The following is a 14026-nucleotide window of genomic DNA, read 5'->3' on the forward strand; positions in this document are numbered from 1 at the left end:
GCAGTCCTTTTTTCAGTTTATCTGTCTGAGAGAAAAAAATATCTGTGCTTTCTCTGCATACTGGTTGTGCTGAATCAGAGACAAGCAAGGTGGAGCGTTTTAGAGTGGCTTCCTGCTGATGAGCTAACATTTCCAAAGTGGGCTCAGGCAGATGCAGCTATAAAAGTACTGTAATTCCAATTCATTGGCCCCTAGTGGAAATGAAGCAATGAATAAGACAGCTGCTTAACAGTGATCCAAGAAAGACAATTATGATTAACATTTGTCTTATTGCCTTAACGTCTTCCTTTTTTCTTTATATAAGGCGATGTGTGCTGAATGTAACATTCAAAGGAAGTAGTTTAGTAGTAATTTTTCTTCCTTCTATCTACAAAGCTAGACATCATCTACACCCAACAAATATGCTTCTGACCTATTGAGGCATGTGGCTATCCAATGAGCATGTTTTCTCTCCCTTCAGTGGAGCTCTGGTGTTGAAATTATCACACTTTCCTCCACCCGCAAGTCCTCTGAACCTTTACATTCATATGACATCCAAAGTAATTCCTCCATGGTCTAAAACAATTTGGTAGAAGTTGTCATTACTCCTCATCTTCCTCATATAACCCAGTGGTTTGAACGACATGCTATGAAACAGCTACAATAAAACATTGACCCACTTGGTATGTAACCAGTGGGCTGAGCAAGGAAACCTCCCATGGCTTTAGTGCCTACAGTCCTGCTCCATCTGCTGTTTACAGTCACATGTAACGTTTTTTCAAGACTTCAGTCATCATCTATACTGGGGCTACAAGTTCTTCAGGGAATCTTCTCCGCCTTTCAGGAGTGTCAACCTGCGAGCACCAGCCAGCTAATTGCACTCCATGACATCCTCCAGAGCACCCACACTCACATAACTGTGCAGCAGTCAGTGCACAGACACACGCTCTTTCCACAGACAGTTCTTCTGGGATCCTGCCCAAATTCTTCAGCCGCTATAGCTGAGGGAAGAAAGGCTTGGAAATACCACTCTCCAGCAGTAGAAATGGAAGGACAAATTCAGGCAAGTCCCATTCTCTAAACAGAGCTTAAAGGGATGCAACTCTTTTTTCTAGAGTTAAAAGAATCATTGTTCTGTCAAACACTTACCTTGGAATATTTCCTTAAAGCAGAGAGGCTGCTCCAAGCCCTCTTTGAGATGGGCTGCAGGAATCCTGAGCCCATGCTAGATAACCTGGGCTAACACATGCTCACAGCAAAGTTTTTCCGCAGCCAAATATTTCTCTTGTAGTCATATAAGCAAAAGTGTGAAGCTACTGTTAGGCATCATTTCCACTTGCCAAGACAGATACAGACACGCACAAGAAACATCATTATATTTTGCAAAGTTTTTAACATTTTCTCTCAGGCACTTCTCACGTACTTTTTAAAACCCTAAATCTATGTGGAAACCAACCTTCTACGTTACTTTATTGTCCTTTACAAAGCTGTTGGGTGTAGGCATCTCTTCAAGAATTTGAAATAGAAGTATTTACATGGCTGTTTCTCTTGTGAAATTCACTACGGCTGCAGGGCACTCACCTGATTCTTCTTCCCTCCCCCCACCCCCATTATAACACTTACACATCTATCAGCAGAGCAGCTTGCACAAGAAATAAAATAGGGAACTTGAGAGCTGAAGGCATGACTCCAGGACAGAGCTGTAAGCCATCTTACATCGTTTGTAGATAAGGATCTAAAAGGACACTCCTAATGAATCAAACCACCAAGATGCAATAGCCTGTAGGAGATATAAACTCAGGTGAATCCAATGAAGGATACCTTATGATTTGAGTAGTTGCCACTCTTTAAACTATTATTTTAAAAAGCCCAGAAAAAACACGCATTGAGGGTTGGTAAATCACCAAACAAATCATAAGCAGATCTTGTCTTGAAAAGAAAAATAACTCCTGAAAATGAGATTTGTCTTCACTAGTCGTATGGCACCTAGAATGTTGTCTCTGCTGCAATAATGCTGAGGGTTGACAGACAGTAGGAGCATCCAAAGAAACTACGCAACTAACTTTAAGGGCCATTTATTCACTCTGAGTTTCAAGGAGAAAAAAAAAAAAAGGTTTCCATATAAAGTCCTTAGCTTTTTTGTAAAACATATAAAAGAACTGTCACCAAAGGCATCATCTGGATCCACACAACACCCTCACTTAAAATATCGGTAGATAGAGCAAAGTGAATAGATACAGCCCTTTTAGATATATTGATTCCCCTAATGCTTGGTCAGGTTGGCAAATAGAGGTTTTGTTAGAGGAAGGTGCGCATTTCTGTGTTCTAGCCTCTTTCACCAGTTACGGTCCTCCCAGATATGCCCCCCCCTGCCCCCCTGCGTATCTCCCAGCTGGCCCAGCAGTTCAGCTGCTCCTTCTCTCTTAACCAAATTAACATCTGGATTTTGCTTCTTCCAGGCTTCTCCCTTGAATCTTTGCAGCTGGCATTTCTTTCTTCCTCTTTAGCAAGAGACTATCAGGTGGTGCGCAACAGATCCCCCAGCAGCCTCCATCTGTAGGACTGTGACCTACAACAGCTGCCTAAGACATCTGTGTACCTGAGTCTTGTCCCTCTGCCACTCTAGGGAGCTGCTGGCCAGATGCAGTGCCCCTTTTAAATATCTAAACCACGCCAAAGCCAATGAGCCCTCCTACAAACTGCTCTTGGCTCTACATCAGATACCATGATAGTGATATGTGCTCTGAGGCTGAGAAGTCTCTGGAAAGAGCCTTCATGCCCCCTTCTATTAATGGACAAAATGAAATAGAAAAGGAGAAGGGGAAGACGACAACTGATTTTTTAAGAATCCAATCTGACCTTCCGCAGTAAAAATAAAACTTCACACACAATAAATACCCTGGCACTAGTGTGCACTGCACAGGTAAAAGAATGCTTGAGTAAGAAGTTCCCAAGTTATTTGTCAGATCAATCACTGCAAGAGGCAACAACAGTGTTTTACTGACATTTTCATATTGCAAACAATTTTTATTATGTTCCCTTATGTATTCCAACAGCTGTGCTAGCAATGCCCTTGGTAATAGACTTCAGTTTCTCCAATTTCTTTTTATCTGCTATATTTAGATTTGTTGTTCAAACCTCTTGATCTGACTATTGGCATGACTCGTCAATTGTTGGCAGCACATTATTATAACTAATCAGCATCTTACAACTAGAGACAATGGCTTCTGAATAGAATTAGTTGACTGGTACCGTTTTTGAGCCAGTCAGCAGTAGCCATTAGAAAAAAAGCTTTACCATTTCTAATTTTGTGTTATTGATCCAAAAATGCTGGATATAAAACACTGCTGGAAAACTTCCTGGAGATTATGTCAATACATGCTGAGTATTAATATAATAATTTTTAAGAAGCCAGACACAATGATTCATCCCTTTTAACATGTGCCTGGACTTTGGAATTGCCTGTTATGATTTCCATGTCATTATTTACACTAACTGAAAAGCTTACATTTCTCCCAGAAAATGAGTTCTAAGGTTTAGCAGGAAGATTCATCCTGACCTGAGCAACAGTTCTCTGAACAGTTTCTTTAAGTGTCCAGATCTATTTGACTTTGCAACCACAGAGGCAGCTGCACATATGAACTCCGAGATCTGCATTTTTGGCAAGTTCCCCCACGCTGCACTTTTTGTTCTTGATATAGCTTCGCAACAGAGATCAGTCAAAGCAGTCTCCGGGCTTTGCTGCCTTGGTCACCTCTGCCCAACATGGCCTGTGAGGAGGTCAGGGTGACACGCTACACCCGTGGAAGCCGTAGCATTTGGGGAGAGGCAGCAGCCCCCAGCTTTGGTCATGCTCTGAACTCAGGTTAGCTGGGAGCCCTGCCTTCGTTTAGAGGCAACGCAGTGCTCGTTGGCTGCTGAGTGACATTTTGCCTCCCAGAGGCAATCTTTCAGCTTCCAGCGTGGTTCATGGGCATGTTTCACCTATAATTTGGCAAAGCAAAATTTTATCTGGCACACCAAAAAGGTTGCTATCTCCAGGTAGAAGCTATTTTTAGATGCTTTTATGCCAGTATAATTTTCCCTCATTTACACTTCTACCGGGGAATAATTTTCAGCTCAATGAAAAGAAAAATATATCGCTCTGCTATCTTTACAAAATAAGATTATTGAAATGGGAATTAAACCAGTATCTCTATGAAAAAATCGTTGTTTGCAAGCCCAGCATACCAAGCAGTACCTTCTTAGTGCCAGTGAAGTTTAACTGATGGCACCACTTTTCCCAACAAGGCAGGAAACCTTCACAAAAACTGTAGGAAGTCTGAAATATCTCATCTTCCAACAGCTCACATTCGACAGTGTTGATTATTAATGCCCTCCTTTTAACTCCTATTCCTATACTCCAAATTCTCCTAAATGAGGAGAATTTGCTGTTAGCCAGCACTTCATCTACAAGTGTTGCTGTCACTCTCTGGTACCACGACAACCCAGGGCCATCCACAGTCTCCACGCCAACGTGGGTTGTCAGTCTGCAGATCAGCCTCCCCACACCAGTGTCCTGAGACCACATGACTTTTAAATGCCTGCAATAATCAGTCACACTCAAATAACAGCACAGAAGCAACAAGAATATGAAGCCAATGGAGAATATGAATTGCTTTTTTCTTCTTCCCCCTTCAAACTATGTCATTTAAGGTCTTTTTTTCACTCTAGCCTTTGATGGTGCTACAGAACTCAGCAGCAGGGTGATGAAAAAAAGGTATAGCACAATCCTTGACATACCTTGCTGCAATACACAGGAGTACAGAGTACTCCACATTACTCAGCAGGACACCTTCTTGGGGATTTTACACTGCAATGCCACTTCTGTGAGAGGCTGAACATCTTCCTATTTCGGGAGACCCGCTGTCCTCAGAGACTTACCTATACACTATGGAAAAATCTATCCCTCCCTTCCCCGCATGCTGACTTAGAAAAAGGAAACAGAATGGACGTGGCTGATGTGCGGGGAAAATACATCACATTAGTCTTAACAAATGGCAGATTCTGAAACAGGCACTTGGGCTGTTAAGATAGTGTTTAAATGAAGAATGAAAAATAAGTCCAGAAAGGCAGTAAATGGACCTATATCAAGTCATAAACAAGCAGAAAACTAGAAAGCAGGTTCAACATTTAGACCAAAAATCGTTGTAACAACTTCACAGTAATAAAGCACCAGACAGCAGGATTCACAACAGCAGCATCAATTTTACCCTGAAAGGCTTTCCTGTCACTCAGTTACCACCAGTACCAGCCAAACCCCAAGCCACGATTGCAAATATGATCCCAGGGTGAGTTTTCACGCGTCAGGCTTGATCTTTGATAGATACTCTTCTCCTGGCATTTCCATGTAACCATCATAACCATTTTACAAGAATACTGATGCACATGAATTTAGCAAAGCCTCAGTCTTTTGCAGGATCCAACACTTGTAAAATTGGTATTTCCGTTCTGAACCCGACTCTATCGCTCTTCCACGTCATATTTTCCACTTGCTTTACTTATTGGTTCCAAATCTGAGAGGCCAAAGGGGGTGGGAGGGAGAAGACCACCTCTTCCAAAACATCCCCTTTCCAAAGAAGAGCAAGCTGCTTGGATATGGACAATCCGAGCAGTTGCTCAAACTAAACAAAGACAGCTTCCTTGCCTACATGACGGCGCAGGATTTCAAATGGGCAAGTCAGTGCTGGAAGTGAATTGATAATTCGACAGGAGAGATGACAAGCGTGCCATTCAGCTAAATTTTATTTTATCATAAAAGAGAAAGGCGTCACTGGAGATTATGGGAAAACTTTTTGGAGGACAGCTATGCTAGCAGCCAATGATTTGCGCAAGGACTGAGTTGGTTAACCTGTATTTCAGTGCTGTTGACAAAAAGCACCTGTTTACATGCACAGCTGCATGTTCTAAAATGCTGCACTGTTGCCATGAGCACCATCCATGGGGTCCACTATGTCCTGTACAACAGCAATCACGTTCTGGGTTCTCTTGAGTTCAGTGGAGATCGTTCTGCTAAGCTTTGGGAGAGGTAACAACTCTTACAGATTCAAGCCTAAACAAATCAAGTTAATAGATTTGCTTCCTTGGTAGGGAAGGATATTTTAAATCAAACTCACACAGGTAGCAGGCTTATGTTCAAACCCAATGTCTATGCAGCAGAATACATCATCTGGTGACACTACTGTCCTCTAAAGAGCTTTTCTGCAGTTTACAGTGAGCTATTAACAGCTTCTTCATGGGGAATAAATCTCAGCCACTGACATATGCTTAGCTTTTCTGCCACTGACCCCCTATGAGGAAATGAACCAGAACTTCTGAAAGGGTTCAGAACTGCCCATGGAAACTTGTTTTTTCTCTCCATTTCATCATCTTGTTTCCATCTGTCTGTGTGTTGTGCAGTCTCTTCTGTCACTCAGTACAAGGCCTTGTGTTTCCTGGCCAGATTCTCCTCTTGGGTACAGCAACACAAATCCAAACAAACTATTATATCAATGAAGTTTGTTAACTTTGACAAGTGGATCCACTTTTAGCCCCCTAAAGAATTTGCAAAGTATGGAGTATTTTCAAATTCTGTCAGAAATAGAGATTAACTCCTGAAAACTTAACTAAATTAACTAACTAGATTAACTCTATAGACATTTATTGCTCAAGCCCATACTCCACCTCTTTCTATCAATAATTACTGGTCTCCCTAGAAGAAAGATTTCAAGGGCCAGCCGTTCCAATGAGGAGCAATTAATTTGTGTCTGATCTTTGTCAAGAAGCAGCAATGAAATCTCTGCATTTATCCTATTGAAATGATTCTACTAAGCATATATTTTAATTTCCAGGTGAATACAAGGCAGTAGGTTTCAATGGTTAGAGATTTCGGACTGAATATGCCTAATCCAACCCAACAGGAGGCTACTGCCACATGGGTGATCTGTCTCCCCACTATACCCTTTCCTACTTAAATACTCCCACCGTTTCCCATTGACAGGATTGAGCAACCATGTGGCTGCAGTGCAAATCTTTGGTCCAGCCAAAAAAACTACATCCCCAAAAAGCAAGCACAATTAGATTGGAGTTGACTCATCTGTCGCTTTTCTGACAGCAATATAAGATGAACATTTGGATTTGATGCATGGTGGAAGCAAGCAGTTGTGAAACTGGTACAGCCTCTTTCAAAAATCAGCCGCTATAGGGTTGAGTTAAAACTATGATTTTGTATTGTCCTAAGTCACCAAATGGAGAGGAGGGGGAAGAGGTTTACAGCTGCTTGTCATAAGGAATTGAGGTCTGGCCGTAGGATTAGTAAAACTATAACCTGATGAAGAAGTTTGCGTGGGTTTTTTTGCTAGGATAGGGAAAGTGGTAGGGTGGAGGTAGAGCAGGAGGATGAAAGAATTTATAACAAGGTGGTTAGTTACAGGGAGAGATGAGCCTGTTAGTTTTAATTTTTGTCTAAGATGTTTACATGAAGTAAAAACAGTGGAGAATACACCTAAGTCCTGAGTGTTTCCATGGAGCTGATCACAATTACATTTGACATATGAGAAATTCTATATTAGAAAACACGGCATTTTTTAAACTTAAAAAATAGCAACTTCTGTATCCCACAGTCAAATGAGATGAAGGTATCTTGTCTTAAATATGCAGAATTTGGAAACAGGATAGACGCATTAATGGGTGAGCATCAGAACTCAGAAATCCCCACTTCATCACAAAGACCTCAGTGCTTCAGATTCAAACTTATTCCCACAACACCTGAGTACCTTTCTTCTCTCTATTGAAGAAGCTTTTTTGCTTTTCTTGAAAAGGGGTGAGAAAAAGGTCAATTATACTTAAATTAAAGATGTTACTTGACTATGAAAATGATGTCAAGAACCAAAATAAATCATCTGTTAATGAGGCGGGGGGACAGAAACATCTTTACCTTAACATCTGCATGACTCCACCTGTTCCTGTGAAGAATTTCTTTCTGCTAATACAAACCGGCCCACGATTGTCTTCAGGTTTTCCTACCTGCTGGTACAAATCTACTCTGTGCAGAGAACAATCTTTTAAGAGCATATATGATGCAAGGCCAGATCTAAAGCATACCGGAGGACTTTCAGTTCCCATGGAAGATTTTTGTGAGTGTGCCAGCTGTCTGGACTGCTCTGAGGCAGAAGGTCTCCAGGAGATCTCTCTGGTGTGCAGTGAGACAGCGATGAACTTGTTTTAACCTCAAGAAATCACAGTAGTACAAACCTCTCCGTCTTGTTGGGCAAGACAACAGCAGGGTGTCGTAGATGAAATGTTTGACAAAGTTATGATTTAGCAGCAATTCAAGATTTATTAATGGTTTGGGGTAGATCAAAAGGTTGAATTTTAGCAGCACTTAATCATTAACCAATTTAAGGGCTAACATGGTGATTTGGTAGTATATGTTATAATTAAAATAGCGACTTAATTACAGGTTCAGAAAATGACAAGATTCACACTAACTTACTTAAAGGGCATCCTCAATCAAAATATATGTATGCACATATACATGAACACAAAACACACACACACACCCCCATTCAAGGAGTTGCACACACACCACCTGAGTCTTTAACTACTGGAACCAATGTCCCTTCGCAGTGGGTGACTCCAGTGAGACGATGGGTGGCCGCTTTCAACTCCACATACACAGAGACAGAAATATTTGGATCCTGTGAAATATATAGGCACCCACACTTGGGAGGCAATGTGTATATTCAAAGACATAGCTAGATAGAGAGGTGGATGAGAGAGCCTATCCTATAGCTAAAATTTCCCTCTTCTTGAGTTTAAAGTAAACACTTACAAGGAATCTGCATTCCTCAACGGGAGCTAATTGAGCCTGGAGAAGTTTGACTTCTCCCTGGCCCTTCATTATGCCTGAGGGGCATCACAGCTCAGGGCAGATGCTGGTTACAGCCCACTGTGATCCAGGAGAGCTCAAAGGGTCTTGCTTAGGGTTGTTGTTTATAGGGTCTGAGATAATTGACTTTTGTCAGGTACTTTTTCCATTCTGGACCAACTTGGACAATGAAATATTCTGGTACATTCCACCAGCTGTGCAAGCCCAGAACTTGCTTGATTTTGAAGTTCTAGTATCATCCCCCTTTGGTCCACAATCCAGGGATGGGTGTACTGGGCTGTCAGAGGGCAATCGATTGCCATTACTGTTTCCAAGCCACAGGCGATGCGGGAGCCAGGTGCATTAAGGGTAAGCCATAACAATCTGGTCCATTGCCTTTCACGATTCATGCCTGACTTATGTTAGGTTGGTACGTGACCCAGCTGGGGGGGAAATTGTGCCAAGCACCAAGTAGCCCAGGAGAGGGTTGTGCCACCGCACAGGGACCGCGACCTCCCTTTGTTACAGTATTATCATGTGGTGCTGTATGACTTTTGGGGCAAGGTTGTGTGCAGCATTTCTATTGCTCTTCTCTATAAGGAGCTCATCTAGGGCAGCTAGCTTTTCCTAGCTTTGAATTCAACAGAGCTATTCTGGTAGCACAAAGGCTATGTTCTCCTCTAGGTACGTGTTTTTCAACACCAACTTATTTGGAACTCTGATTTATTTATTTCATGGTCAACAGAAACACTCGACCCTACCAATTTGGTTTAGCACAGGTGCAACTCTAGTTTCCTCCTTTCCTTGTATCTATTAACTTTCATTTCTATGCTAATTTGACTTTTCACTGTTCTTTAACCACAAGCAGCAGCCTCTTGCAGATTTCTTGTGCTGTTATTTATTTATCTGCATAAAAGTGTTGTCTGTGACTAAAACACCCTCAAAGCGTTTCAGTGACTCCACTAGTTTTTTCACTTATTCCCAAGCATCATCTTTCTCGATTTATCATTCTCATTCTCCATTAGGAATGGATACTCTAATATACAAGCTCAGGGCTATAGAAGATAAGGACCAGGAATCCTGTGTAAATGAGCTCCCTTTGGCAGGGTTCTCTGCGGCATTGCTGCAACAACTGGGCAAAATAACCAGACAACTATGAGAAACAGGCATCTGCTTTTCTTTTTTTTCTTTTTTTCAATGTCAATGTGATTTATTAGAAGATGACCTACAAAGAGGAAGGTCTCCTGCTCTGCAAATGCCAGCTCTCCTCAAATGCCCCCTTAGCTCGACTTCACTACAAATCCACCAGTTTTTCAAGCCCTGGTATGACGAACAGGCTTGACAAAGCAGCGTTTGCTTCACCAGTTCGAACTGGTGGTTAATCCAGCCCAGTAACTTCACTGCAACAACAGCCAGGTCTTCCCACTGCAGATACATGCAGAAGCACAACACGTTTGGCCCCTGAAGCCAGTCACTCTGTGTGCACTCAGTCCTGCCCTCACAACTGCAGCCTAGCAGTGTCCACGCACAGCAGACTTGCCCTCCCTGTTGAATATACTTCCCAAAAAATTCAAGAGTCTAATCAAGGCACCCGCTAGAGCCATCAGTGAGGACAACATCCTCCTCCTCCCCAAGGTCCAAGTTGTGCCCACAGCAGCCTTCTCCATATGCTCATAGCAAACACCCCCCCACACACACAGCCACCTTCCCTCCCTCACCCACCCTGCTGCACGCCTCCTTGCCCGGCCGGGCAGCCCCCCGCTTGCAGAAGGGGGGTGGGAATCACAGCCAAGCCCCTCATTAGAGCTCTGCTTTCCTCCTTAGAGCCAGAGAGCTGAGGCAGGCCGGCACTGCTTGTAACAGCACACGCAGCTGGAGACCAGACAGATCTCATTAGGCACGTACAAATCCGCCTTTAGAATTGAAAGTGAAGCTCAAACACTGAAGCGGCTGCAGAAATGCATCTTTGGCCAGTCTGGGTAAATTCTCAATTTACCCAGCACTTGGAAGAGCTTTATAAGCGTCCTGCTCAACATGCCTTGGCACTGTGAAGGATTTCCTGCAAGCCTTCTGATTAGTTGAAGTTTTCTTTATTATTCATGGGCCTGGGACCCAGTAATGGGTCTGGACGCTTGTTTTCCGGATTCTTCCATGCTGCCAATCCAGGCTCCACTGTAACTACAGGTTGACATTTCCTACTGAGGTGCAGGAGTAGAGATGCAGGGGATATAAACCAGGCCTGGACAAGCACGACGTGCCACTTCAGATTTATACCCAGAAAGGACACATCCCTGCATCCTTCTAAAACAGCCCAGGTCTTTGCTTCAAAGGCGTTTCTGAACATCAGGTCAGAAATGCTCTCTGCCCTTTTCTGCACTGACTGATGAGCTTACACATTCTGAGCTGCACAGAGTACACCAAAAGGGCATCCCAGCTGCCTTCTGACATACTAGCCATACGCTGTTTGTGGCATCTCCCTTTTTCCTCTTCCCTTGGCAAAGCAGGCTGCCTCCTGTGCCTAATTGCTTTCCTTAACAACTGAAAATTCCTTCTCAAGTTGCAAACAACTTGATCTTTTACCTCTTTCTCCAGCCTTTTGAGATTTTTGCTGTGCCCTTGATATGAGACTCAACAGTGTCTTCATGCTACCACAATTCAAAATCCTTAGAATTCACACTTTATATGCAGTTCCCCAAACTAGTTTAACTTCTTTATGCATTTTGTGAACTATTTTTCATCACTTTTAATAGAGTAGCACTTCTATTTAAACATACTGCTCCTTAATAATGCTCTTCAGCAAGCAGCTTAGGACAGGAAGACAGGACTAAGGATTTTCCTAACCAAAACTGAATAGGGTGAGCAAGAAAAAAAAAGGGGGGGAGAACAGTTACGTAGAAATCCTATGGCAGTCAGCAAGTTCCCTTCACCAGAGTATCATGTTTAGACCAATAAAATGGCAAACAACAAAATACGTTTTTACATATCTTCAGTTGACACGTTTGTGAACCAAGCACATGCATGTTTCTGGGCATAAAAGGACCTTTTATACGCTTTCCTGTGCCCACACATCTGTACAAAAGAAGGCAGAAATCAGATGTGTCTGTTCATTCATGACTAGCTGAGCATCCACATCTTCGGTTACGCATCCATCACTGCCTAACTTTCGTGTGTCACAGTTGATCAGCCAGCACGATGTTATATTGAAGGAAATACTGCTTCCCTGAAAATGGCTATTCGAATTTAATGGTAACTGTTTTATATCCCAGGGGTATTATCACTACTGCAGTCAGATTTCTACAATTAATTAGTCCATTGTCTGCCCTTGATGATTACATGGCACTTCTCCATGGCAACATTGATTTGTGGAGTTTAGTTTCAGAAAGAGAAGAAACCCGCAAACCCTCAGATTTCAACATATCTGGCAGCACCATCAGCGAGAGCGCTCACGCTGCAAATCCTACGAGACAGTAGCTGTTTGTCTGACTTGTGCTGTGCTTCAGCGACTGGCAGGTTTAGCATCGACCAGTGCTTAGCTGGCCCTCTGCTATGGGGCTTGCAGCTGATTAGTCATGTGTTGACTCATTATTTCAGGCACGCTAGGAAACCAGCCAAAAGTAATGGCATGGGCTTTACAACTTTTCGGGTTCCGTGAGCACCTAATGGATCTGGGCTACTGGGGAGGTGCCATTTCTTTCTCACGTTACAGCAGGATTTGTTTTAAATTTTCCCCATTGCCTGGCTCGACCATGCCTCTGACACCTACTACTTTGTAGTAATAATAGGAAGTAGCACCTAAGCTTTAGACCATTTTCTATGTTGGAAGATCCTAAGACATACTATACTGTACATTTGGTGAAGCACAGTCAAGACATCTAATAACTTGCTCAGCAGTGAAATACGGACACCTCGGAGTTGCAGAGCAATACGTGCTTGGCAGCAGACAAAGTTGCCACAAAGGACTAAATTGACATAGCAAAATCAGACAGAATTTACCATGACTATATCTGGTCTGGAAAGAGTTATCCATGTTGAAAAAGTTGTCAATTGCCAGTATTTTCTCATTCTTCAATGAGTCAGGGACCTGTTGCTATTTTGTACGAAGGCACAAATCATCTGCAGAATTACTAAGCAAAATGAGAATACGTACCAGGGAGTCAAAAAAGCCAACCCCAAATCTTCACCTTCAAACACTTTTTGCCTCCATTGTACAAGGGTGTTTCAACATGGAGATTAGTAATGCCTACTCAGTCTCTTCTAGTCTGGCGCTCAACATCCCCCACTGAAGTTTTTCTCTTTTGAAAAAGTAATCGGAGCAGGGACCTTGCTTGCTGCCCACCAGCTAGCTTAATGAAGATGGTGGATTCTCTCTCCTGCCTAGCAAACACCTCATTATTTGTATAAAAGAACACATCACCAGGAGAAACCTTCCAGTTTCAGAGTGGTCCTTGGCCTTGTGGCTCCTCTCCTGCCCCTGCCACAGAAACCCTACAGACCGTCCCAGCGCAGGTTATCCCCTGGCTCGTCTCTGGATGTACCTCTACTGTGCAAAATGCTGGGAGGGAAGCGCATTTTGTCCCCCTGTGCCCTGCTAACAGCAGTTCGAGTGAAGCAATAGGGTTAAATGAGTTAGAGTAAAGCAATAGGGTTTCAGCTTCTGCTGCATACTGTTGAAGTAAAGTCTCATCCAAAACCACTATTATTACTGTTAAAACTACCAGCTTCCCATCCCTGTTGTTGGTGAACACAAAAGTATCTAATTCAGATGCAAAAATCATCAGGCTCTAAAAGCAGCGCAAATCATTAACTAACCCCCAGGCAGCAGGTCCCTTGCAGGCCGCAGAAGAATGTCAGGCTGGAGCAAACAGGCAATTAGAGTTCCAGCAATGCCTGACTGACTCAAGGTGCTCTGTTCAGCCACCAGCCAGCGACACCAGCAGCGCCCAAAGAGTTCACGGCACTAATTGGTAGAATTTCAAGTGCACTAGAAGTCTGCTCTACAGGACTTCCTGGCCACTCTGATGGAATTAATTTCATCCTAATGCCTCAATGTTCATAATATGTATCCTCAAATATAGCATTTCAAATAATTAAAGCCAGGTTAATTACTCTGCCAGCCACTGGGAACACTTACAATGCCACCACATGTGGCAAAGGAACCAC

Source organism: Rissa tridactyla, chromosome 1 (assembly GCF_028500815.1).
Source record: "Rissa tridactyla isolate bRisTri1 chromosome 1, bRisTri1.patW.cur.20221130, whole genome shotgun sequence".
Taxonomy (NCBI): Eukaryota; Metazoa; Chordata; class Aves; order Charadriiformes; family Laridae; genus Rissa; species Rissa tridactyla.